This window comes from Episyrphus balteatus, chromosome 1 (genome assembly GCF_945859705.1).
Source record: "Episyrphus balteatus chromosome 1, idEpiBalt1.1, whole genome shotgun sequence".
NCBI lineage: Eukaryota > Metazoa > Arthropoda > Insecta > Diptera > Syrphidae > Episyrphus > Episyrphus balteatus.
The window spans coordinates 51,534,061-51,561,483 of NC_079134.1; the positions used below are offsets into that span (position 1 = coordinate 51,534,061).

Genomic DNA, 27,423 nt, shown 5'->3' on the forward strand with positions numbered 1-27,423 from the left:
GCAATGTATTTGTGCAAAACAGAGCAAACCAGCGAAAAAACGATAAACAATGTAAAAAATTTCGATTTTTAAATTTTTTCAAAAAAAATCACTAAATTTTCAAATAAAATGTTCAAAATTGTTTATAATGTCTTTCTACTGGTAGCAAATAACGTTTAAGCAGAATTATTAGCAATATAAATATTGTTTTTGGTTGAAAAATGACTAAAAACAGTGGGAAACTCTCAAAATAATTGAAAAAACTTTCAAAAAAAATTTTGTTCGAAGTCGTACCGATAAATCGAAAAACTAATGATGCCAATGGATTTCTCGGGTCCGAAATAGGGCGAAACAGTTATTCGCGAGCCTGTCAAGAATTTCGACTTGCACAGTGTAATCATCGGCTGCATGTATAAGAGCTCAGTTTATGAGTCTGAAGAAAGGCAAGAAGGAAGGTATGGTTATCCCGCCATACACAATATTTCAATTGCGTTTGTCAAATATGGCGAGTTTTTAATCACTTAATTTTCTTAATTACCGATATAATCACTGAAAATAATTTAAATATTATCGTTTAAATGTGATCTTTCAGACGATCACTGCATTCTGCAATAATTAAGAAACCCCATAAATCAATTTAATTAAAAAAATAATTCTTCATCTGTAAAATAAAAAAAATATAAAAACAAAGTAAAAAATCATTTCTATGGAACAGTGTTCCACCGCTGAATAATAAACATAGCTACATATTTATATTCATATTCCTTGGGGCACATAAACTTTGTGTTTTTTAATAAACAATAAACTGCAGCATATATGCAAAATAAAAGAGAAAATTTTATTTTATTAATAATTCCAGAATTTTAACGCCATGCCAACATGAAGGTCGTATATAACTAAATGCGCAGAAGAGCTCTTGGGGCTCGTTTTTTATTGCACACATCTTGACAGCTATTTCTGAACTCTGCAGATAATATGTGAATATTCTAAAGAATTTTTTGTTTTTCAATTCCATTTTTTTTATATTGTTTACCAAGAAAACACTTGTGGACTCTATTCAACCAGTGAGTGGTGGGAAATTTATCATTTGTGAAAGGATGCTACTACTGCAGTTTTTATTTTTGTTTTAAATGGATGTTAATAAAAATGAGTTGCGCTTAAGGGATAAATTTAATGACAATCTTGTTGTTTCTTATATCTTGGGGGCAGTTAAAGTGTGTATCTTATTATATCAGGTGGAAGAGTTATTGTTATGAATATAATAAGATATTTTGTTAGAGGTACTCGTTTTCTTGATGAGTCATTGTCAATTATATTTATGTACATGAACATTGTACACTCGGTGTCATTTGATTATATTAGTTTTTTTTTTTTTTAATTTCCATTCCTGCATTTCTTTGTCTTTGTAGTTTATTCTTATTTTGAACAATTAAATCGTCATCTCATAAGATAACCTTAAGCTTAAATAAATGAATGAATGAATTAATGTGGGGAAGTTGCACTGCAACCTTAAAGGTCTATTGTGCCCCCAATTAAGCTGCAAATTACTTCTTACAGCACGGTCTCCGGGTTGATACCTTTCAGGTTTTTTTTATTATATAAAAGGAAATAAATCTAAATAGAATTAAATCTTAGAATTCTATACTGCCGTGCTAGGCAAAAAGGGCGCATATCCATTTTTGTAGTTTTGAGATAAATGCATTTTACTGAAAAGGGAAAAGGTTGAGAATTGTAAATGTGCTCAATTTCAAAAATGATTTTAAGCAACTTGTAGTAGGAAAATTATAATTTTTAGTTTACACAATAATTATATATTGTTCAAACTTCCCAAATGCGTATCTAATTTTTTTTTTAATTTATAGAGTTAGTAATAAATGCATTTTTATACTGAGGAATACAGCGGAGTAATATCATTGTGTTCATCTACATTGGCTATTTTGAGCCACTTGGAATTGAAAATGCGCTGTTCTTAGTTAACATATATATGAGGAATTGTTTCAGGATGTCAAATATGCCTTTAACTCAGTTTTGGATTTTTGGCTCATGCGCCCTTTTTGCTTAGTACGGCAGTATAGTCGACAAGCACTACCCCTTTCGTAATATTATTTTTTTTTTATTTATTTGATTTTCCGGGCTAACAGCAGCTTTTAGACTGGCTAAAATCTGATGAAAACGTCTAGATTATTTCAATACTGTCGACGATAATGTTCATCGGTTTCGGAGGTTGGAACTTATTTAAGTAGTGATTTGAGAAGAATATTTTACATTGGTGCTACAAAAGACACTAATCTACCCTAATGAGTGAGGTGGCTAGGTCACGTGAAGCGAATGGACAAAAATGCTGAGGCCCGGAATGTTTTCTACTTTAAACTTGATGGACGGTGGCGTAGTAGAGAAAGACCTTGTGTAAGGTGGTGCAAGTGGAAGGAGACCTAAATCAACTTGGCCTGCGAAACTGCAAGCAGCTAGGCTAAGGATAGCTTGTTGATTGAGATCCGAATGTCAAACTGAATTAGCAGCAGTTTCATTGTGTCGAATCTCTATAATGTTTCATTCGTGGAGTTGATAGTTGTTACAGGATAGGATAGATTAATTTCTTAACTTCTTCGAAATTGCTCCCATCAAAAAAAGAGTACATTTCTCAAGCGAAGAGGATTTGTATTAAATGAGATCTTTTCCAGCAAATAGGGGCAGTCAATGTTACCAGTAAGTTACTGATGTATGAAGAAAATGCATTATTCCGGCGAGTGTACAAGGTTTGTAAGTTTATGAGTTTAAGGCGATTTTCGTATGGAGGAAGATTGAAGAGATGATGCGCTTACGTGAGAAAGTGATGGTGTGACATTTACTGATGTTAAGCTCAAGTTTGTTTTTTTAGCACCAGTAGTAAAATATATTCAAATTGCATTGTAAGTCATTTGAATCTTCCATCGACGAGATACTCTTAAATATTTTTATATCGTCGGTATATATGGAAAGTCCACAGTTAAGAACCCGAGTAACATCATTAATTGCTAGAATGAATAACAATGGGCCTAAATGACTGCCTTGTGGTACACCCGACGCACAGTGGTTCCCAGATGGAAAAAACCCAAAAAAGTGAAACAATTTTTTCAATTTTTTTGATTTGGTTTTTTGATTAAAAATATATTTAAATACAGAATGCAATCAATTTTAATTTTTTGCATAGCCTGGTTTCCGAGTATACTTAGCTCAAACTAGATTCTTTAAAATTTTGGAAATTTCGTTCTTTTTTTCTGCAACTTTTGACGATTTTTTTTTAAAGAATAGAGCTTTTTTTAAAAAAAAAAAAGTATGTAGTGTTGTTAATGGTATATTTGTCCTTAAGTCTACATTTACCGTTTGTTGAATTTGCTTTTGAATCAGAAAAACCAGAATATTATATGAAGAAACCTCTAGAGCGAATAGTTTTTACTCTTTGTCGGCCTATAAAAAAAAAGCTCCACGATGCTCCACGTTCATTTTAGTATTAATTTAAAGCTTATGATATATACTATTTATGGTGTTAAAACAAATGACCCATATTGACCCATTCTCCTGTAAGAGCTTCTTGAGTGTAGCAATGCGTTTCACTCAAACAGCACTTGAAATTGGCTTCTGGTATTACCGTTTCTAATTTAACGGCTTTTTTTTTGTAAAATAAAGTGGTTTACATTATAAGAGGTATATGTAGTCATCACTGATAAACCAAAAAATAAAGAAAAATCAAAAATTTTCAAAAAAAGGGAAAATATCAAAAAACGGTATAAATTTAACTTTTTTTTTTGAAAACTTTTAATTTTCTTTGGCTTATCTAAAATTTAAACGGTATGTTTTAATAAAATGTTGAAATAAACTCAAACGAATTTAATTTTGCTCATAATCAACCATAGTTATAAAATAGCGGCACATTTTCTAAGAAACCGTAAAAAGGCCTATTTTGATAGCTTTTCTAAAATGTTCTCAAATGTAAGAAAACATTTTTTTTAACAAAGTAAACTTAATTTATTTGTAGAGAATTAAATGAAGTTTTCAAATGTATTCTTAAATTCTCTGTAAGGTGATCCGTTGTTGAGATATTGATAGTCAAAGTCAAAACTATGGTTTTTGTTTTGCAGTCTAAAAAAAATCATAAAAGTTTGAAACAAAAAGAACTTTAAAGCCAAATAAATAGCCTTTCTAAAAATGATAATCATTTTTTCGCAAAAAATGTTCCCACTTTTTTTTAGAGAAAAGTAAAAACAAAACAAATTTGGAAAATTTTGATATTTGAATAGTTCCAGATCTAGTTATTTTACCATTAGAAATAAAATATTTAGTTATTAAATCCTAAAACAAGACGAATGTAGCTTTCACATGCTTTTTGTTTTCTCATGATACGATCATTTTTTACTGAGATACAGCCTATCGAAAATCACTAAAAAAAATCACAATTTTTTGGGCTAGTAAGTAAGTAGTAAGGTGCTATAATAATTCTGAAACTTTTTAGTTATTTGCTTTCTCAAAACCTTCTTTGTATTCAGTTTTAATTAAGTTTTAAAAGTATAAGAGAAATTCACATCACAAAAAAAAAAGGAAACAAAAATAATAAATATACTCGTATTAATCAATACAACTTTTGAAAAAAATGAGTAATTTTAAAGTACGACGCACAATTTTTAGATCACGATGAGAATTCGTTTTATTTAATTTATATACCAAATTTCAATCAAATCGGTCCACCCGTTCAGTTTTTATAGGTTTTTTCCACTTCCTCCAAAGAAGGGAACCACTGTGCGACGGTGCCTTGAAAGGGACAAAAAATGAAGATCTAAAATGGTTTATGTATATTTTCTATTATTTAAATATGAATTCAGCCAAAGGATGAAGAATGTAGGAAATCCCATAGCTTCTAACTTGAAAATGATCAATTTGTACTTTGTATTGAACTCATTTGCTCCTATACCAAGAAACTCTGTTGACTATCTGTTCCAGAACAGCATTGAATATGTTTTATATGTATATTTATAGTTGTAATATTTTCTTCATTGTTCAAATAAAAACGTTTATATGTTTTATATGGTTAGTTTGCATAGAGTCAAGTTGATTGTACCAAATTACGTGATTTTTCTGAGATGCCGAGTTTAGCAACCTCTGTAAAAAGCTCCTGACGATGTATGCTACCATAAGCTGCTTTCAAGTCCATGAAAATAGGGTGGGTGTCAATTTAAAAATAGTTGTTCTTTTCGAAGATTTGCATAAGTGTGATGATTTGGTCTTTGGTGTCTATTTTTCTTTCTTCATTGGCTGGCAGCAGGTTCTCTTCCTGTCCTGACTTTCTTGTCATTATGATTTTCACTGAACAAATGCTGTTTAAACATTTCTAATTTTTTCTGACTATATTATCTACAGTGTTTCGAAGACTAGATATAATTAAGAAGTGAGTTTTTACTTTTTTTTTATTTTTGGCTTTGTTTTGTTATTGAATCTTAACTAAAAACATCTAAATATTGAAATGAATTAATTGACAAAAAATTGAAAACTGATAAGATCCTCGTTTTATGTATTAGCATACTGATAGTTTAAAATCACATGCTTCGTATGTGGCCTTTTAAAAGTACCTACCTACTAAATATTTATCACAAATTTTGGAAGAAAAATCAAAGCAAAAATTCATACACCTTGCGAATTTGCATAAATCACTCATCACAAATTATGATGGTTGGTGCTAATGAAAGCCGGTAGATAGAGTTAACCTAAAAACCAATGACGCACACCATTTGAATTTGAAATCAACCATACACTGACAACAACTGGTTAGCACAAGAGTCGATAAACTCAAATTTTTATCAATTAAAACTGTCTCACAATCAATTCTTCATACTCTTTCGTATACAAAATGTAAAGGTTTTTTTTTTATGGCACTAAGTGGATTAAGTGAAGTCGTTACTGGTGAGTAACAGGTTTGGGTATAATGCAAGTGTTTTGATCTCATTCAAACCAAGTTTATCAGATTTGTTATGGAAAATTACACACAAAGATTTGGTTGGTGCAGCATTGCAAATATGTAGCTGGTAGATTGGATTTTGTCATGTTTAAAGACACTTTTGTGACAAATGAAAATAAAAGTTTGCAAAAATTATTTCGGTAGGGTATAGTTCTTACTTGCTTTTATGAGTCAAGTATTGCACGGTTAAAAACTCTGTCGTAGTTTTAAAGACAATTTTTGAAATTAGGCCTTTTTCAATACAAAACAAATTAGTTTTTAATATTTCGATATAATTACAAATTTTTAAATAATTTGTTTTATTAGTGTTAAATTTTTTTTTATATTGAAAACTTTTTTTTTAACACAAAAATACTTGAAATGTAGGTATTCAAAAGTTTTAAAATATATAAAATACACTCCTGCTCAAAATTAACGCACACTTTTTTTTTTCTTTAGTTATACCCCTGCATCTTGTTTGAAATGGCTTTAAAATTATTTGTTGTATTTTTTTGTGTTTGCTTATTGCTTAGCAAGTCAGAAAAATGCTAAATTGCAACAGTATTATTAACCAAAAAAAAGATAAACCAAATTTAGCAATTCAAGGTCTGAAAACTGATATTAAAATAATTTTTGTTTTTTAAGAAAAAAAATTTTAAAAAATGGAAACGCGTGACAGTTGTTTCCAATAATTTTTTTCAATACTTGGCATTGTCTCCTCTAGCGCATATGGTAATTTGGAGTCGTCTATTCATTCCACGAATTAAGTTTTGAAGGTTTTGTTGTAACTTTTCTTTCACTGCAGTTTTCTGTTAATCAAGAATGCTTGGAGGTGGATTTCGGCCGCAAATGCATTTTTTTCAACATTTCCTAGACATGTTCTATTGAATTTACATCCGGATATCTGTGTGGTCAATTCAAAGGTGGCACATTTTAATCATGAAGATATTCTCAAACCACTCTAGCATGCATTATCGTGCATCAGACTGATTTGTGGACCAAATCTAGGGGTGATTGGAACCGCATGCTGTTCGAGAATATCAGCCAAGTATCTTTGGGTACTTAAATTAGGTCTATAAGATCTCACTAACTCCGTAGGTGTTGTGAGGCAGAGTTTACTCCATGAAAATTTATGACTCATCTCTAAAAGGTTCGCGGGTTGACAGATAGACTTCAGCATACCTCTCCAAATCTTCCCCACAAACATTTTATTCCATACCTTCAATTTAAGCTAACTCCTGTCTTATTTGAGAAAACAACCACGATACTGTGAGATAAAGTAATAATAGGACTTTTTTGTAAAATAAATATGATGTGCGTTAAATTTGAGCAGGAGTGTATATAAAAAATTTAATTGTAAATACATATAACTTTATCTTGTTAAAAATTTGAAATTAAACACTCGTCTTATTTTTTTTAATACAAGAATATTAAATTTAAATCTAATTGTATTAAAAGCTTGAAGGACAGCAACAGCCATTAAAAAAAAAAAAAAACAAAAAAAAAATATCTTCTTAATGGTTTCAGGATCACCGTAACCTGAAAAAGTACATATAAAAACATTTTGTCCAAAAGAAAATGCATTTGGTAACCCACTTTCTGCTAAAAACATTAAAAACAGAAATTGTGAATTTGTATACTAGTTTGTTAGCGCTTTTTTCGAAGTAAAATGACAAAATTTGATCAACAATAAAATTTAACTTCACACAATTTGTGAAACATTAAATAGAGACAATAGAACCAGCATTATTATATTTATGATGACTTTCACTAATTTTTACTTGCGGTATAGGTACTATATACATATATCAAGGTATGCATTCGTACTAAAAAAAAGTTGAGATAACATTTTTCTATGACATTACGATGATAGAGAATGCCAAAAAAGTGGGTCCCGGAAGTCCGTCTGTCAGTCTGTAAAAAAAGCTACAGCCTAAACGAATGGTCTGCTTGATGTCAAACTGGGTATGTAGCGTTATTTGGCGACTCTTCAGAGGGGTTTTTGAAATTAATTTTTTTTTGGACCAAAAATAACGGTACTTGTCATATACCGATTTTAGTAAAAAGTTAAAATTTCTCAAAAACGATTTTGTTTAAAAAATCAAATTGGAAGTTTTAAGACAAGGTCTATCTTCTAATGAAAAAATATATTTTTGAAAATCAATATTAACGGCCATAGAACAGTTTTTAAATCCGATTTGCTCCGAAACTGCGTATTCGATTTCAACGAAACTTTTTGTGAAAATTAGTTTCTCCTTTTGTGACCTTTTTAGTAAAATAAATTTTACTTTTTCCGTGGGCTATAGGTCTTTCTTCAATATACCCGAAACGTCGACTAATACTAACTAAGTATATTGAAGAAAGACCTATAGCCCACGGAAAAAGTAAAATTTATCTTTTTGTGAAAAAGCATTTATATAATTTTAATATAAGCCACAAATTTGGAATTTTTTTTTTTTGAAAAATCAAATTTTTGAAAACGGGACATTGAATTTTTTTGAAATTTTGTTTTTAGACGTTATTTAGTGATTTCTACAAAATGGCATACCAATTTTATTTTAAAACTTTTTTCCAAAAAAAATTATTTATACAAAATTAGTTTTTTTTTAAAAAGCGGCTCTAACGATTTTGAAATTTTTTTTCTAAAAATGCATCTTAATATATCAATCAAAACTGAATACTTGTTTTGGAGGGCAATTTAAATTGTTTTAGTAAAAAAAAAAAAACGAATTTTACCTACCTACATTTCCCAAAATTCTATATAAAAATTTAAGCAACTTGAACTCTAAGAGCAAGTTTGTGCGACCAAGTCGTGCATTTTATTTTTTTTGTGTGCCGGTGTAATAATTTAAAGTAAGAACTTTTTAATCAAAACCCTAGGAGTCACTTTTGAAAAAATTTAACTATAAAACGTGCTTTTTTGTGATCTAGTTCATTAATATTGCAATAGAAACAATCTGTTCCTTATTGATTGCATCTTCTCGATAAAAAATAAAGACATGCAACATTACAAAAAAACTAAAGACTTAAGTATTTATTTATTTATAATCTATCATAAATTAATAATTTTTTTTTTTTTATTTTTACGTGTGCATTCTTTATTGAGAAGATGCGGTCAGTAAGGAACAACATTTGTTCTGTTGTAATATCACGATCGATGAAGGAAAATTAAAAATGAGTGTTTTTAATTATACCTAAGCCCTGCTGGCCGCCTGCGTATCTTTGGCATATGATATTATTAACTGAGGTACAAAATGACATTTTCTAAAAACTATTTAGACCACACTGTTTTATTTAATTCTATTAATTGTCATAAACAGATAACATGACGAATCAATTTACTTTTCATTACATTCTAATATCGTAAAGGGCAATGACATTCGACACTACTTCTTTGTTGCCATTCGAACCAAACTTCATTTGCCTAATTCCATCCTGAGTAGATACTTTTCTTTTTTTTGTATGTAAATTATTGATTGATGCGGAAAAAACACGTGTTTGTTTACACAAAACTTTTTGCCTTTTCCTTAAACTTTTCAAAAGTAACGGAATGTATTAACTGTTGTAACACAAATCACATTCGAATGAACTTTTTCATGGAAAAATCAGTTTATTTTTAACCCAATAAATATCATAAAATAGGTTCCCTTCACTATTATAATCTATTTACGACAAAGTAAAATGACATCTATTGTGGAATAAATAAAAAAAAGTCTAAAGTTCGAATCAGAAAGTGACGACAATCAATAGATACCGATGTAATAATGGCATTGAATACAACAATTCACTTTTCCTCTTAACTTTTTTCCTATAGAATTTCAATCGATAGGTATACCAATTCAGACACTCATGACGTCTATATGTAAGTATAATATTGTGCTGTTCGGTTTAGATGATGATGATTCATCAATGCTGAGTTGACACTTTTATTAATAACTTTCATGTAGATAATAGCTACTGTGGTAGACAGACATGTAACACAAACACACCACAAACAACATTCTGTGTTAGCAATCGAAAGAGTGGTGAAATTGGATGTTTTATTTCTCATAAAATATCGTGTAGGGAAAACACTTGTCTAGAGGGAATACCGATATTGTATGGACGTGTACAATATATTTATTATTAATTAAATTCTAATGAAAATGATTACTTATGGATAAGAGACAGAGAGAGAAATGTTTGTTTGTTTGTTTTTGTAGTATTATTTTTTTTTTGTATTGTTTATTATAACACGCAAGACAGTGCAACACGTAAATATAAGAGATTGTCAGATAGCTTAGTCAGCACCCAATAGAGATGATTTTGAAGATTTGTCAGAAAATCCCAGCTGCTGTTCTGACTTGCAATATATGCAAGCGAATTTTTGTAATTTTTTTCATTTGTCATTTTTAAAACGTTGGTTGTAGTCCGGTCAATTTAGACATCCGAGGTTACATTAATTCCCAACAAGCTGGAAATTGGTAGGATTGTTGGAAACACCATCATAAATTAAATCTAAAAAGTCCTCATCGATCCGAGACCTGGAAAATATTTTACTTGGGGTCAAAGGTCACAAAAACTAGTTTTTCACGATTTTCAGCAAAACGGTGTCTAATCAAAAAATTTTCAATGCAAAAATTCTAGACCAGATTATTATCTATAAAAAGTGTCATGACACTTTTTACTTGCGATATAGGGACTATATATCAAGATATGTATTCGTACAAAAAAAAAAAGTTGAGATAACATTTTTCCATGACATTACGATGGTAGAGAATGCCAAAAAAGTGGGCCCCGGAAGTCCGTCTGTCTGTCAGTCTGTCAGTCTGTCAGTCTGTCAGTCTGTCAGTCTGTCAGTCTGTCAGTCTGTCAGTCTGTCAGTCTGTCTGTATAAGGAGCTACAGCCTAAACGGATGGGCCGATTAATGTCAAACTTGGTATGTAGCCTTATTTGGCGACTCTCCAGAGGGGTTTTTGGAATTAATTTTTTTGGATCAAAAATAACGGTACTTGTCATATACCGATTTTAGTAAAATTCAAATATCTCGAAAACGGCTCCAACGATTTTGTTTAAAAAATTCAAATATTAGTTTTAAGCTAAGGTTTATCTTCTAATGAAAAAATTTTTTTTTTGAAAATTATTATTAACGGTACCTGCCATAGAACCGTTTTTTTTTCAAATCCGATTATCTCCGAAGCTGCTTGTTCGATTTCAACGAAACTTTTTCTGAAGAAGCATTTATATAATTCAAAAAAAAAAAAAAATTTGGATTTAAAAAAAAAAATTGAAAATTGTTTTTTGAAAAATCAAATTTTCGAAAACGTGATATTGAATTTTCTTGAAATTTTGTTTCTAGATGTTGATTAGAGATTTCTACAAAAAGGCAAACCAAATATAATTTAAAACTTTTTTCCAAAAAATTATTTGTAAAAAATTAGTTTAAAAAAAACGGCTCTAACGATTTTGAAAATTTTTTTTCTTAAAATTCATCTTAATATATCAATCAAAACTGCATACTTGTTTTGGAGGTTTATTCAAATTGAAATTCACATAATTTGGCACGTAATTCAAAATAAAAAGAAGCTGAACGTGACCGGCTGCATGAGGTTATGAGGGGGGTTATCGAAACGACAATGAGCTTTAAGACCAACAATAATTCATATTTATTATTTTTTTTTACTGATTCTTTTTTTTTTTTTTGAGAAAAATAATCAATTTTAACAAGAAAAAATAGGTAATAAAATTCACATTAAAAAATACATTTACGTGACTGAAAAAATTTAAGTTAATTTATGAATTGGTACTTACACTTCGCATCGTTTAGTTGAACTCGTTTCCTTACACAAATAGACTCATGAAATATTAATGAAATAAGAAAATTCTCATGTTCCACGGTATAAAGCTTAAAGAAGGAGTAAAGATACTTTAGAAAACTGGTAGTCACAGCTTTTCCTTGATGAGTTAGTTGTAGGTATAATTTGTTTGAAAGTAGATTAATTGGGCCAAATCATGTGTCTAATCGACAATTTAAGGTGTGTTTTTAGAAATAATTACCCACAAACATAATTTTGGTGTTCTGTTTGTTAAAGTCCTAGTCATTGAGTGAATATGAATATTCCATACAAAAGTTAAAAAAGAAGGGTTCCAAATTACTAGCTTCATTTAAAGCAAGTATTTTTAGAGGCTCTGATTGATCAAAACCCAAATGTCACCTAGCTTTTGATGACAACCGGCCAATCACAACCCTCAAAGATTCAGAACTTACGTTCATGTAACTTGGATTGAACCCAGCTATTATGTCTCATTGCAAATGAAAACAAAAAGTTGCAGATGACATTGAAAAAAAGTTTTGGAATGTGTTCACTTAGTCTTTTTTTTTAAGGTACATTAGGGTGGACCAAAAAAATTATATTTCATTATTTTGATTTGCTCTACCGAAAACTGGTTTTCTCGACACAAAATAATGCTACCCTAATTTTTTCAGAATTTTTCGATGATGTTTAGGGGTTGCGCGCACCCCTTTTATAAAAAAAATAAGCTCTTTTAGTTTTTAATTTTTTTAAAGCTTAAATAATTTTTTAATCGAAAAGCTGTTTGAGGGAAAAGTATTGAGTATCAATAGATCTACTTACATCAATTTTTCTTTTTTCAAAAAAAAATATTTTTGACTGATTCCCAGGCGTTAGAAGTCGAAATTACTGGTAAATGCTGGGAAAAAAGCCTAAAAACTATGTTTTACTGTTGTTTATAACGGTTAAAATTATTTTTATCGTATTCCTCATCAAATTTACTTTAAAAACCGTGCTTTTATATTGCTAAATTCTTCTTAGATTGATAAAAGAAAAATAATTTTTAAAAAAGATCGTACCAAAACAAGTGAAGGAAAAATGGGGGAGGGTACTATATCTTGCGCGACGAGATTTGATAACAGTATTTTGTAGAGGAGTTAAATACGATCCTTTTTCATTATGGGAGGGGTGGTCTATCTGGCTCCGTTTAGGCGGGAATGGCAATTTCCTAAAAAATGACTTAAAATGATAAAAAATATATTAAAATACAATGGCAACACTTACAGTTATGAATGATAGCTTTTTCAAAAGCTGGAACTGTACACTTTATTCTAATTTTGAAGTAAAGTTATTTCAATCAATTGTTTTTGAAATAATCGATTAAAAAGTAAAAAATTGGGAAAAAAAAGTTTAAAAAACACATTAAATACTGTTTTTTGTCAATTGTGGATTACAATACAAAAAATGGCTGATAAAATAAAGTGTCACAATTGATTCCTTATCAAATACTGAAGTCCATAAGTTTTAATACTTGCTAGTTTTTGATAAAGTTGAAAAATAAAAAAAACTTCTTTTTTATCAGACCTACTCGAGATCGTCCTTCTGGTTCCACGAAATTTTATTTTGATAACTATCCATATTTTTTAATGATGTTGTTGTTGATGCAGCGCCTTATAATATTGAATATCGGATATGTTTTTTGATGGTGGCAAAAATATTAAAAACAGCCATAAAAATTATAATCTGATAAAAAGAATTTGTTTTATTTTTCAATTTTCTCAAAAACTAGAAAGCATTAAAACATATGGACTTCAGTATTTGATAAGGAATCAATTGTGACACTTTATTTTATCAGCCATTTTTTGTATTGTAATCCACAATTGACAAAAAACAGTATTTAATGTGTTTTTTAAACTTTTTTTTCCCAATTTTTTACTTTTTAATCGATTATTTCAAAAACAATTGATTGAAATAACTTTACTTCAAAATTAGAATAAAGTGTACAGTTCCAGCTTTTGAAAAAGCTATCATTCATAACTGTAAGTGTTGCCATTGTATTTTAATATATTTTTTATCATTTTAAGTCATTTTTTAGGAAATTGCCATTCCCGCCTAAACGGAGCCAGATAGACCACCCCTCCCATAATGAAAAAGGATCGTATTTAACTCCTCTACAAAATACTGTTATCAAATCTCGTCGCGCAAGATATAGTACCCTCCCCCATTTTTCCTTCACTTGTTTTGGTACGATCTTTTTTAAAAATTATTTTTCTTTTATCAATCTAAGAAGAATTTAGCAATATAAAAGCACGGTTTTTAAAGTAAATTTGATGAGGAATACGATAAAAATAATTTTAACCGTTATAAACAACAGTAAAACATAGTTTTTAGGCTTTTTTCCCAGCATTTACCAGTAATTTCGACTTCTAACGCCTGGGAATCAGTCAAAAATATTTTTTTTTGAAAAAAGAAAAATTGATGTAAGTAGATCTATTGATACTCAATACTTTTCCCTCAAACAGCTTTTCGATTAAAAAATTATTTAAGCTTTAAAAAAATTAAAAACTAAAAGAGCTTATTTTTTTTATAAAAGGGGTGCGCGCAACCCCTAAACATCATCGAAAAATTCTGAAAAAATTAGGGTAGCATTATTTTGTGTCGAGAAAACAAGTTTTCGGTAGAGCAAATCAAAATAATGAAAAAATGATTTTTTTGGTCCACTCTAAGGTACATACATACATAAGTCTTCACTTTTGCATTGTACATTTTTTTTTTGGTTCAAACAACGCTGAAATTGGGCAAAACTTCTAAACTTCTGTTCTTGGTGCGTTCCCGCAATATGTTTGTTAGTTTTCTTTAAGAAACGTTTGTGTACGGTAAAATCTTAATTGATTCTTCTGTGACGCCCGTTGTAATTCCAAGTTGTAAAATTAACATGAGTTAACGAAGGGCTTCGTCATGTTTCCGAATGCATAAGAAGTAATCTTATTGACCACATGCGCGACAACTTTCTGCCACATTTTTTTTTTTGAAGTGAAAACTTCTTTAGTATCGTAGTGATTTGAAACACGATGAAACGAAAAAGCGACAGGAAAATCAATTGATTATAACTTTTTTGTTTCAATAGATAGATGAATGAAATTTAAACTGTAGAAAGGTAATAGAATAAACTATAACTGTACCAAATGTCTATTGATTTTATATAAAAAATCCTGAGATAACGGTGAAAAGATGTCTTTTTCTAAACACGTTATATCTTTTGATCTAGAGCACATAAAAAATTGATTTAACTTTGGTACGCATGCTGATAATATTACCTTTCATTTGAAATATCACACATAACTACAGTGACCATATTTCTAGAAGCGAAGCCCGAGACGGATACAAAATTTGTTGGATCGTTTTGAAAATAATGATTTTCAAAAAAAAATTCAATTTTTTGGAGGCGAAACGAAAATTTTTATATAAAACCAGCACAACGAAATCGTAAACCAAAATTTAGCTTTTCGTTGCACATTACGAACTTAAACAACGAAATTTTTACCATTGCTAGAATATTTGGAGTTTTCTGTCGTTTGTCACTCACATTTACCTGTCCAGGTAATTTTTCATCCTTCAACGATTTTTTACTTGGAAAAATTTTCGTTTTGCTTCAGTAGCGTACTTGGCTTAGGGCTTTGATCCGAAAAATTGGAAAAACTATTAATTTCCAATCACATTTTTCTTGTTCTTGTTTTCCGTACAATTTTTTTATTTTGATCAAAAAAAAATCAGAGTGTGCAAACACGGGACAATCACAGGACAAATAACAAAATACGGCACACTTATACGTCCCGGGTTTCTAAAATAAAAACCCGGGACAAGCTGTAGAAATACGGGACAGTCCCGGGTAAACCGAAACGGATGGTCACCGTACACATAACGGTACGTGCTCTACAAGTAAAGCCATCTTAAATTGAAAAAACTTAAAAAACACTCAAACACCTGTTGAGATCTGTTGCCGATGACCAGTCACCAGTGTAGGAAGTACCGTAATCTCCGTTTGAGATTTCGATATGGTTGGCCTAAAAAAATTCTTACTTTGTTTGTAGGCATAGTAGAAATATGATTGAAGCGTCATATAAAAGGTGAAGTAATAAGCTTTCAGATGATAAAGAATTTATTTTATGTTGTCATTTAAAAAAATGGATTTAATGTTGTAAGAAGAGAAAAAAGATATTTTTTGTTTAGATGATTGAATTAAAAAAAAATCTAAAACGTGGTAGAAGTTTAACCTTAAAAAATCATTTTTCTTCAAAAAATAAACGAAAAAATCTAACTTGACTCCATCACCTTTAATTTCATTTTTTTTTTATACATAAACAATGATTTTTTAAGGTTTCACTTCTAACACGTGTAAACTGCAGACATGATTGTTTTTTTTTTTTTTTCCCATAAGATGCTTTGTTGTTGATCATAGATCCAAGATAATTGAACTTTTCGCACAAAAATAATGGATTCGATGTGTAGAAAATCGACGTCAAAATGTCGATGTCGTCAAAATGTCCAAATATTTGAATGAGCAAACAATTGTTTTGTCACACATAAAACTATTTTACATAAATATTATATAAACTTGTTTTCATTTCTAATAAACAATATTTTTCTTTTTTTTGCAGGTAGGCCATCAGGTAATTTAATTCAACTTGACCTCTGTGGTAAATATAATACTTTTATTCGTATATCATTATTTTCAAGTTAAACAAATTATATATGTAAAATGTACAACCCACTTGAAAATTTTTCAATGCATTAAATCAAATTGAATTTAAATTTTTACTCCTATGAACTCATAAATGCAGCGGTAAATATCTGAAATCAATTAGCTTGTAATTATATTCATATCACTGCGCATATAAGTTTGTTCATTATAAAAAAGAAAGAAAAAAAAACTCTTTCTGTGCTCTATGGAACACATTTACACGTGGTTTACATCAGAAGAGAAGCGAGAGATATTAAGGTACATATTTATACCATAAATGTAATTCTCCATGCAATGTACATGAAGTGTTTAAAGCAGCGGAACAAGCCCGCCGAGCTGCACTGCAACTTCCAAGGCTGAATGCACTCGAATGAAGTACCTACTAAGTCATATTTCTATTAAATTCATTATACTTTGCGACAGAGATAGAGACAGAATAAAAACGGGGTATATAGCGACGGAGCGTAAAGATTTCATAATAACTAAACGACTAATAGTAGCGTGCCGTACCATATATTAAAACACAGGGTGTTTTGGTCTACAAATTGTAATGAATTTTTGTTAGTTTTATTTTAAAATTTGTTTCAAATACATTAATTTTAAACTTTTTCACCTCGAACGCTTTAAAAAAAAAGAAAAATTATTGTTGAATTGAAACTGGGAAAAAAGTTAAAATTTATATTTTTCAAATGTTGCATTCCACGAAAACATGATAGTTTTTTTCTGTACGTGACAATTAATATTTTCTTATGCTTACATATATTTTACAAGTTTTATGTTTGTTTATTTCACCTACAATAGCTAGTTCTTTACACATCAAAACACCAAATTGTATGGATTTTTGAAACAGTAATTCTTCAACCTCCACGAAATTTTGTTTGTTAACTTTGCTTGTCTGTACGTGACGTTTCCTTCTTTGTTCTTTGTTTATTTTAACCCTTAAAATAGTAAGTAGAGCTCATTTTTTTGTGCCTGTACCAAATACTGCCTAAAGAAACTACTTCAAACGAGAGAGTCTGAAAAATGAGAAATCAGATTTGTCTGTACGTGACGGCATATTTGTCTCTAATTTACGACGGAAGGTTTCAGATTTTCCGTAAGTCTTTAGAAATAAAATTTGGCAGATTGGCCCTTTTTTTAAAGGAAGCTTTCTCCCTAGTCTTTGTAAGGTGTTATGTGTAGTAGATTTTAAATACCCTGTATTACATGAGCTTTCGAACTGAGCAACATAGATGTTTTTTTATTTTGTTTTAGTTTTAGTTTTGTGTTGCTTGGCTTTATCGCTTTTATCGTTTATGAGATCACCATGGTTGTGTGTGAATGGGGTGACGGAGAACATTGACCGCATAATGAAATCGTGTTTTAATGCTGCATTGTTTGTGCAAAGTTTTTTTTTTTTTTCATTTATTTAGAATACAAAAAATAATTAATTTGTTTGAACATTTAAAAAGTTTCTAATTTTTACTTGATTTGTTTGTGTGTTTTTTAATATTTTGATGATAACTGTTTGTAAGGCCTATTAAACAAATTTTAATGTGGTGAATAATAAAGTATGTAAAAAATATTTTATATTAGTTAATTACACTGGTCGGCAAAAAACAAAAAAAAGTCGGGAGCAAGAACACTGTAAGGTGATTTTAATTAATTTGAGCGTGCCGAATTTAAAACTGTTTAATGATTTATTCCAACACGTCTAGTTTTTGAGCTATGCTCATCACTATTTTTCGCTATAAACTCTCAAAAACTAATTTTGAATGAAATGTTTTTTGACGTTTGATCTAAACTATATATTTTTCCGTAATATTTTGCTTTTTTTTATTCAAATCAAGAGTCGAAAACTGTAATTTACTTCAAAAAACCATATGTTACCTTAACCACAAGGATTTAGAGACATCACACACTTCTATATCAAATTTCTTTTAGAAAAAAAAAATAATAAAAAAAATTAACACATTTAAATGGATAAAATATAAAGGTGATTAAATTCAACGCCCTAAAGTACCAAAAATCACGTTTGGCCTGTTAATAGCTGCGTTCCTTTGGAAATATTTATCTACTTTTTAGTACTTAAAACTACTTTGAACTTAGTTCAAAGCAGCTAATATTAAAATATTTCAAAACGTGACGTCCCAGAGAAATTTTGACTTCGGATTCGGAATCAGCACACAAAAATCCTTTAGAAAAGTATGGTTTGCTTCAAGCTCTTTTTTCATTACCAGTGTTATTTAATTTAAGACAATAACGATACTGGAACATATTCATTGTCGTTTTTAGAACCCCGGCTTATCTTAGACTGGGGTTTATCCAATGTAATTTGAATAGGATAAACTCCAGTTTTTACTTGCGATATAGGTACTATAGGGCAAGTTTAGGATTCGTAAAAAAATCGAACTCGAGATAACAATTTTACATGACATTACGATGATGGAGAATGCCAAAAAAGTGGGTCCGGCAATTCTGTCTGTCTGTCTGTGTGTCTGTCTCTATCTGGAGCTGCAGCCTAAACGAGTGAAGTGATTTTCTTCAAACTTGGTAGTAAGCAGTTTTTGGTGATTCCCTAGAGGGGAAATTGAAATTTTTTTTATGACCAAAACTAACGGTACCTGCCATATAACGGAAATAGAAAAGGTAATTTTTTTCAAAAACGGCTCTAACGATTTTGATTAAAATTTTTGTGTGTAGTACTACACATAAGGGCCAACTTTTTAAATAAAAAAAATATTTTTTGTACCGTTATTAACGGTACCTGTCATAGAACGGTTTTTTTCGTTTCTGAATATCTCGTACAACATTAACCCGATTTAAATGAAAATTTTTATACAAAACTGTGTAAGTAAAGATAGTATTAAAATTTTAGAAAATTTTCAAAAAACGCATTTTTGGTTTTTTAAAAAATATTTCAAAATTTTTTTTTGAAAAATCAATTTTTTGAAAACGGATCAATGAAAAATTTTGAAATTTAGTTTTTATGTGTAAATTAATTATTTCTTCAAAATGGCATACCAACTTTTTTTTTGAAAAATGTTAAAAAATTTTTATACCTATATAAAAAATTATTTTTAAAACAAAAAATAAAAATACCTTTTTATACGAGAAATAAAATGGCATATTTGTTTTTTTTTTTAAGATAATTTAAAAAGGAGTTTAATTAATTATAAAAACAGATTTAATTTTTTTATACTGCTTATGAAATTTCTTCAAAATATCAAATTTTAAATTTCTTGAATAAAAAGCTTTAACATTATAGTTACTTTAAGCATAAGAGCAAGTACGTGCGACCCCAGTCGTGCAATTTATTCTTAGTAGCAACTTAGACAGCGTCTATGAAAATGGCCCAGTAAAATTAAGATTTTTTCCAAATGTAAAAGAAATCGATAGCGAAAAGCTGATTACTCTGCGTTTTCAAAAACTGTTCGTTTAAACAATAGTTGTGAGTTCTCATCTTTTTTATCTTATTTATTGACTTAGCACATTTCGGATGAAAACGCCTACATCTGATAGAAATAGGAAAGACAAAAATCAAGCAAATACGCAAGGATAACCTAGGGACCCCAAATTCTTAAAAAAAAATTTCGAAAATGAAAATTTCAAAAAAAATTAATGTCCCATTTTCGAAACTTTGAAAAATAAAAATTCTTTCATTTCTTACTGTTAAAAAACTAAACTAAAATTCAGAGAAATCTTAAATAATCAAACTTATGACTGCAAAATATTTAACCACATGATGACCTCAGCAAATCTTAAACGTTCTAACAGATAGTTATCTTTAAAGTTCAAGGTTTGGTCTACAAAAAAAAAATCGAACAATACTTTCAAAATACATAAATTTAATATTACGATCGCTGCTTTCAAGTCTTTATGCAATTAGAATGCGATAAAATCAAACGAAAAGTCATAAAAGACGAACCACGTGACATTCGTTACCACGCGACAAATGGTATCAGTATTCGTCGAGCCATAAACTGTATTAACCTAGAGGCGATCAATAAATTTGATATCGTGTTTCCCACGCCATTTAAGATATACACCACCGCACTGCTGCCGGCCACTGCTTGTTGTTTAAACAGCATGTTTGAAGTGTGGTTTGAAGTTTGCAACTCAAACTCCAGAAAGAAGTTAAAAATTTTAAGATGGAGATAAAAAAAAATCCAATTTGTTGAACCTATGATTTGATCATGTGATTAAAAAAAGTTGAAAACAAAAATAACTTTTAAAGAACCGCCTCTAGATAGTGAATTCATTTTTGCGAGTGGTTTCATGTTAATAGGGAATAAAAGTGAAATAATTGAAACAAGTTTGCTTGAGAACAAAACATGTTTATTGGAGTACGGCAGTTGATATAAATTCACTTGTCATATTCTTTTAAAATGTTTGACAACAAAGTCCGGGAGAAAGGTAGAGTTGATCAAATTATTCTTATGATCTAAATCACCCACAATGCAAACTCCTACTTAAAACAGCATGAATTATTCTTTTTAAATGTCTTTGTCTCTGTGTATTAGACTGGGCCAAAAAAATAAAATATTTTTTTTTTTGAAAGTTACTTCGAAAATCTTGTTCAGGATGATGAAAAAAAAATTTGGTGAAAATTTGAGCCGTTAAAAATAATTTTAAGAGGTCTATCATCGGTGTTTTTTATTTTTATACATGATATGATGTGTTACATCAGAACTGCTAGACGATTAAAGTAAAACAAATTTCTGTTCATTTTTTCTTATATAAAATTAAATTTCCTTCAAAAAAGATCTGATTGAAAATTTTCGTCAGACGAGCCGTATTCGAGTAATTAAGCTTTTTAAATCGAAGTGTTTTTTTCAATTTGACTGTTCCACTTTGGAATTTTGTGATGAGCAAATAAGTGAATAGAAAAATAAAACCACGACAGATTCTTATAGGAAATTTAATTCTCTACAAAAAAGGTCTCATAGTAATTTTCCCTAAATTGAGTTCTGAAGAAGTTATTCACGATTTAAAAATTGATTTTTTAATTTTTTTCTCGATTTTCAACAAATTTTTTTTTCATCATCCTGAACAAGATTTTCGAAGTAACTTAAAAAAAAAAAAAAAAATATTTTATTTTTTTGGCCCAGTCTACTGTGTATGTTATAACCAAATCGAAGCAGTATTATAGATCTGGATGGCCTAGATATCTTCATTCTATGACCAACAGAAATTGAAAGGCTCTATAGGGATAAAATAGGTATTGACATAAAATCTTCAAAGTTTGTAGGTGATTATTTTACTCTGCATATGTCTGCAAAGGTCTTCTAAGGTGTTCATCAAATAGTCGACTGTTATAAGGGAGGCTTACGACTTTTAGCTAGTGAAGTTAATCAAATTTATTGCGCCCTAGTAACCTAAGTGCTAAAGAAACCGAATGCACTTAGATGACTTTGGCCAGCACCGACGACGCGACGCACATAGAGGTATTTCAACAATCTAAGCGGCCAAAATTATTTTTTATTTTTTTTTTTATTTTATAACACCCAAATTACTTAAATCAGTTGTTTTTGTTCAAAAAAAAAAAAAAAATTTGTAGGAAAAAAAAATCTTTTTACAAAATGAATTTTTTTTTTGTAAAAAAATTTTTTTTCTTCAATTTTTTTTTTTTGAAAAAAAAAATTTTTTTTAATATTTTTAAATGCCCAATATACAAAATTATTTGATAACGGGAGAAAAAATTCAGATTATAATTTTTTTAATACTAGCCGTGTTTATTGGTAACTCAGTACTTAGCTCAGTAAAATTTTACATGGTTACCAACAACAAATGATTGCTAAGGCTAAACAAAAGTTTTTTATTTGTTGGTTTACAGAGAAAATTTTTTTCTTAACTTATACATTTTTTACCCTTCAACAGTTAAGGATTATAAAAAACAAATAAAATTAATCGTTTTTTGATATTTAGAGCATAAAATGTTTACTCAGTAAAATACTGAGTACCAATAAAACACGGCTACTAATTATGCAACTATATTAAAATTTTCTATGTGCTGAAAATTCTCGCGACTGCGGTATTCTGCCGCTGAATTGTTAAGAACTTGTTAAGTAAAGCTTTCAAGTTTTCATACAAATAACAATAACTGCGGGATCTAGCAGGATACACAAAGAAATTTCTTTTCATAGATAAAATTCTTAAAAAAATTATCTTTATTTTGGCCCCTTTTTGCCCACCACTAAAAAAATATTCAGGTAAAACAAATTTCATAAAAAATATTTGAAATGTCTAATACCTTTAGTTTCCGTATCCATCGCTATTTTCACCAGAAAAAAATTTAACACTGCAATTTTAATAAATAGCTAAAACTGTCCCAAGACCGCGCAAATCAGTCCTGTCTCACAAATTTGCAATGATTAAGTTCCGACTAATTTTTTTTTGGTTTCTCGCAATTGGAGAAGAGTGGGGTTTTAGCCTGTTGTTTGTTGGAGTGTCCCCTACTTGTGGTCTGCAATAATAATGGATATTGTTTATTTTGATATTTTGACTTTTGGCCGCGTAGATCATGCAAATACCACTATGTGCGACGATACGCTTTAGAACCCACTTTAAGCTTCAGTAAATTTGAGACAGTTTCCTCCAAAACATTTTCTGTTCAATCGATTTTATCTGTTAACAGCTTTACTTACTTAAACTTAGGCTCACAGTTAAGGATGGATCTCGGCCTCAATCAACAAGCTAGGTGTCTCCAGTTACGCACATCAAGTTCGTAAAAGTTGTTCTGCAACTGAACAAACCAATACCACCTAGGATACGGTCTTGCTCTTCCGTTGCCCTTCGGGATTGGATACGAAAACTCGCCCAGCTGGCTGGTGCGTCGGTGTTCATATGCGTTCCACAAGTCCCTGCCAACTTAACCGCTAGGCTTAAGCCTTATGCCCAAATAAATGTCGTATAATAGCACACTGGACCGAATATTACGGGAAGAATTTCAACTCCGTCCCATACAGCAGGACTGGGATGATTAAGGCCTTTGTTTAGGGTTTCCTTGGTTCTTTTAAAGACAGCTTCCTGGTTAAATGCTTTTTAAGCCCGATGAAACATCAATTGACAATTTTTCAGCATCCAAATTGAGTTGTTCGAATCATTGTTGACTAAAGACTAATTTCATATCCTGGTTTTGATGAAACTGATGTTGTCATCGTGTCAAACATGTGTCTCTATGTATGTTGTTCTAAAGCAACCATTGTTCTTGAAATTCTTCAATTGTATTTACTTGAAAAAAAAACATCTAATGCTCTTCTCATAAGTGTATTTTTTTAATTCAACTTTTTCGTACAAAAAAATTTAATGAAACATCATACAAGTTGATTTATTGATTATAATGCTAAGCAAGTATTAACTTACAAACTTTTTGTTTTTCTCTCAAACGTCTCATAACAGATGATTACTCTGAAGTGTATATAGAATTCTCTTGGGGAGTAAAGACCCATTGAGACATTACATTATCGTGGCAGGTCACGTACATCATACAGCTCCATCAGCTGGTAGTAACGATATGCAATAATAATTCGACAAAAGGCACGTAGCTCTGCTGGGAATATAATTGCATATATACGAACGAATACACTATGGTGACCACTTTCGATTGTCCGTTCGTGTTGCGAGCAATTTCTGTATAGATTTCTTTTTGTTTAAATTTAAATCTACTATATACGCCCGTCTGTCTCTAGATATGGCTATAACAAGTGCAATGAACCATTGTGGCGGCCGGCTGCATATTGACCGGAACAGTGCAGAGTTAAGTTTTTTTTTTTTCTTTCTGAAATCATAAATTATTGAATGATAATTGTATGCAGAATGTCGATGGAGGCGATTCGACGACACAACGACGACGATGACGATGATGACGTTCCACGTTTTGGGGTGTTTATTATTGCCTCTATTAAAGTCGCTGCATAATTTCATTGAATTATTTAATATAATTGTTATATAGAGTTGTGGGGTTGTTGTGTGGTTGTGAGGTGATAATAATTATTGTGTGTAGTTGGTTTTTACTAATAATTAAGGTGATTATTTTTTAAATGTTTACTGAATATTATAAATGTGGAAGTAATGATTTTATTACTCATTGCCAAGTCTGATAGATATGAGGAGATAAAATGTAATGATTCTGTTGAATGTTTAATATACAAAAACAAAAGTATAAGATGTTTTTGCTCATAAGCCACTGAAATCAATTTGTTACTCAGATTTAATAAATTAGTTAAACAACAAGCATTTGACCCCTAATTAGTTGAGATCTTAGATCTTGAGATTAGTACTGTGACTTCAAATTTCTTCAAGTTTTTTTATGTAAAGTTTATTTTCCGGTAGTTTTCATTCAGAATAGGGCTGAAAATAATAACAACATATTCCACCTACAAATTTTCATATAAAATTAACACACGACTGACAATGATAAGGTAGGTACTGTAGAATTTTTAAGTAAAATAAATATTTTAACATGACATCAAAACAAGTGAAAAAAAATCTTGGCAAAACCCTTTGTAAATAAAATAAGGCGCAACACTTCAAAACTGAGAAGCAGCTGCTTTGATATATTTCACCTACAATCAGAATACTTAATTGATAATAGTTGTACTATGTACAATATAATATTGTATAATTTGTATTTTCAAATGAATTCAACTAGAACAGCTTAGAAATAATATTTTTTTTTAACGGGCATAAAAAGCTGTTAAGTTTTTGTAGTTTTTGTATATATTATGTATATTGTAATTTTGTACTGAAAAAAAATCTGCCAGACTTTGATATCTATGGCTTACTAGAAGGGCTAGACAAAACATACAAAAAATGGCCCTGTCAGGATAATATTTCCAAAACCCATTCCTAGGCTTGAGCCAATACAAATGAAAGCTGGAATATATTTATCAAAAAAAAAAGCAAGAGATATACTCAAATAAAAATAAAAGTTAATATTAAAAAAAAAAAATTATATTTTAGAAATCGGATTCTTCACTTTAAGCACCCACTGTAATGATCAATTTTATTTTGTTATAACCTGTGAACATTTTGTTTTTTTTTTTTTTTAACATAAAATTAGAGACAGTTTTTAGTTTTACTTTGTTTTTTCGTTAATTAATTTTTCTAAAAAAAAAAATTACTCAGCGTGTATCCCTGCATTTAGGTAAAGAATTTTTTTTCCGAATATTTTCCAGTGCTCAAGCTTCCCAAATGCTATCTAATTTTTTTTTTTTTTAATTCTTAAAGTTGGAATAAAAAACAGCTAGTTTATAATACTAGGAAGTAAAGGGTTAAACATACAGTCGTCGACATAATTATTTTGACTAATTTACAATTCTCGATCTGATAAGAATAATTTCTAACGGTTAAACTTTATATAGGTAAAGTTAGTGGTTATTTATTAAGTATTTTATGGTGAATCTCATGGTGGTCAAAGTAAGTTATATGAGTGAAATTTGGCTTTCAGGCAGCTTTTTTTTGTATTAGAAGTGCTATTTTTTGAGCGGCATAAGTATTTTGACCAGCATTCTTTTTCAATTTTTGTAAGGTAAAGTAATACCTTTTGCTTATTTTAAACATGTATCAAACTGTTGAACATGTTATGGTGATTTTTTTTTTTTTTTCTTGAACAAAGTTTTCTAGATCGCATCCGAACAAAATTCACTCTTGGTGATTTATGAAGTGCCAAAAAACTTTCATCGGTCCATTAAACCGTGATCCAGAAAAAATTAGGCTTACCAACGTGCTTTTTTGCGAATTTCATAGTTTTCAACATGCTTTCAAGAGGTTAACTAGTGCTTTTCTTGCTTAATAAGTCCCAAAATTGTAATTCCTAAGTCTCCTGGGAATCTTTGCTTTCTGATGAGGAATTCTTCCCTAGGGATTTCATTTCCAGTTCCATGATATAAGGGTTCAATCTGGGATTCAAAGTGAGCTACGCAAAAAAAAAATTGTCTTTTTTTGTGTAATTTTTTGTTTTGTACAGATTCATGGCTGATTCTACTCAGTACTCGTACTCTTGTGTTTCCTCATTAGCTAAGACATAATTCGACGCAAACAAATCAGTTCGCCATTGATTTGTTTAACAGGTAACGGGAATTTTAACTTGTAACAATAAATGCCCTAATTTCATTATTTATTTGCGAAATGTTTCCATTTTTTTTTTTATGAATCTGAGCCTTAACATGTTCAACAGTTTGATACATGCTTAAAATAAGCAAAAGGTATTACTTTACCTTACAAAAATTGAAAAAGAATGCTGGTCAAAATACTTATGCCGCTAAAAAAAAAAAACACTTCTAATACAAAAAAAAGCTGCCTGAAAGCCAAATTTCACTCATATAACTTACTTTGACCACCATGAGATTCACCATAAAATACTTAATAAATAACCACTAACTTTACCTATATAAAGTTTAACCGTTAGAAATTATTCTTATCAGATCGAGAATTGTAAATTAGTCAAAATAATTATGCCGACGACTGTATACATAACAATGAATTTTAAGCGCCAATACTTATCGTATTAGAGAAGATTTACGGCCAATAACTGAGTATATTTTGTTTCGCTTTAAGTTAAAAAAATATACAGATCAACGCAAACGGTAGAAGATACATTTTTAGATATGCTGAAAACAATCATATCCTAAAAAACCGAATAAGAAAAGAAAACACTGTAGATCGCCAAAACTAATTTGGAAAAATGCTTCTGTCAAAACAATTGTGACTACTTGTTTATATTTTTACTCATGTCCCTTTTCAGACACATAAAAACAAATAAGATTAATACTTCATTATCATTTTGTGTACCTAATTATTGGGGAACAACTGTTTTTCATATTTCAACCAATAATGCATAAACACAAAAACCCAAAACTAATGAAAAAACTATAAATATAAAATCTCGTGACGAGAGAGAACACCTTGGCAAGGTCACAATTACAACTTTCATAAGAAAATTAAATAAAATTTGTTAGTGTACGAGTGTGGTATTCACCATAAA

General features: G+C 29.9%; 1 protein-coding gene across 9 annotated transcripts in view; it reads left to right on the forward strand.

Annotated features, from left to right (window-relative positions):
- LOC129907091 (GTPase-activating protein skywalker) overlaps positions 1 to 27,423 on the forward strand; it is a 150,465-nt gene that overhangs the window by 18,332 nt on the left and 104,710 nt on the right. For 8 of the 9 annotated variants that reach the window (XM_055983147.1, XM_055983150.1, XM_055983154.1 and 5 more), the window contains exon 2: positions 16,375 to 16,386. The exons of the other annotated variant lie outside the window; for it this stretch is intronic. The gene's annotated coding sequence lies outside the window, so the exon portion shown is untranslated. The remainder of the gene's footprint in view (positions 1 to 16,374; positions 16,387 to 27,423) is intronic. 9 annotated transcript variants of the gene reach the window in all.